Below are 1,942 nucleotides of genomic sequence, written 5' to 3' on the forward strand. Positions count from 1 at the left end.
GAGCACTATTTACAGGTGTTAAAATTTTTTTTTTTTAACTGAAATGAAACCAGATAACACATTTGAAGTATTAATAATTTCTGTAAAAATTTTGGCAGAGTGCCATCTGTATTTTGAATAAAACAATTCTTTAAAAACCTATAAAAGCACTTCCAATATTTTGTTGAATCCCCAAACTCTAATATCCAATCAACACAACAAGTTTCTCAACATTTGTCAACTCAAATCCATAATAATTTTTCAGTGTTTTCAAAAGCTGAGATAAAAGAATTATATCATAATATTTTTACATGGCAAAACAATTTACAGTTTTAGTTTACAACTTTAATGTACAATTTTAATGTATAATTTTAATTTACAATTTTAATTTACAACTGCTCAAAACCAAGAACAATATATACATACAGTGAACATACATTACAATACAAAATGCAAAATATGGTATACTCAATATACCCGATGAACTCTCAATGTAGTACTAGCAGCCTAGTCTATTGCCCTGTCAGTCAGTCTACATGCGATAGCAATGAAAAGCTATCGCTTAGTAAAATTTACTCAGTGGTGCACAATAACAATTTAAAATGCTGTATGTAAAACTTTTATTGACAATTTACAATCCAAACAATTCACAATTTTTCAAAGCTCATATAACACAAATTTGATCAAATAATTGAATAACACAGTGTTGCCAATCAATAACACAATTTGATCAAATAACTGAGTAACACAGTGTTGCCAATCAATAACACAATTTGATCAAATAACTGAGTAACACAGTTTTGCCAATCAATAACACAATTTAGGCCATGCCACAAATTTTTCCGAACATGCCGTGTGTACATCACGACAAGGCACAATATAAAAGTTTAGGATAATTAAAAGTTTAATATCTTAATATTTAATCAAGTTAGTGGATATTAAGTGGCACAATATAAAGTACCTAAGGACACCTAAGTGGGCAGAATTTCCCACTAACAAACCCATCTTCTTCACTTCCATTCTCCATAGCCGAATTGAATTCTCAAAAACCTCCATTGAAGCTCTCACGTCCAAGCTTTGATTGTCCATTTTCAAGCCATGGTTTGCACAAGAGTTCTTCATTAAAGTTAAAGTATACAGCTTGGGAAACATTTTGGGAGCAAGAAAGGGAAGTTTTGGTGGAGTTTTGAGGAAAGTCCATAAGAGGTAAATGTGTATTTTTCAATCTTGCTTCATTAAACTTTGAGTGGAGGTTGTGGGTAGTTGATTTATGGAAGAATTTTTGATGTTGATGAATTATTGGAGTTAAGCCATTTAGGCAGCCATGAAACCTCACCATGAACAGCTTGTCCTTGCATGTAAATGGTTGTTTAAATGTTGATTTAAATGTTTAATTAATTGCATCTCATGCAACTATTTAAAATTTCTTAAAATAATTGCCCCAATGGAGGGCCTATGTTATAATTACTTTAATTATAACATTTCCAACTTAATCATTTGTTTGGAAGATTTTATAGTCATCCTAGTTACTATTAAGGTCTCACTTTGCACATTATCCATTTAGCATGCATATATCATATAATTGCATACATTCCCATACATCTCATGCATTCATGGATAAGCAGTAAATATGGTATGATCATGGACTTTCTAAGGGATTCAATTTTGAGCCACCAAGAATTGAATCAGGGCATTCCTAGGTGCATTTCATTCATTCATTTTACAAGAGTTGCTGAAGGAGTACATAATCAACACTTGATCATTAATTCCTCCCACTGGTCCCACCAATGCTCTTGACCTCCTTAAACTTCTTCCAATCAAATTACATAGTAATTCTTGGCATACCAAGGCGAATTTACAAGAACTTAAATAAATGAAATTACAACTCAAAAATTATTACAAACTTAATAATACATGCCCAAAATAAATTAAAATAAATTAATTGATTTACAATCCCAAAGAA

Source organism: Hevea brasiliensis, chromosome 14 (assembly GCF_030052815.1).
Source record: "Hevea brasiliensis isolate MT/VB/25A 57/8 chromosome 14, ASM3005281v1, whole genome shotgun sequence".
Lineage (NCBI taxonomy): Eukaryota > Viridiplantae > Streptophyta > Magnoliopsida > Malpighiales > Euphorbiaceae > Hevea > Hevea brasiliensis.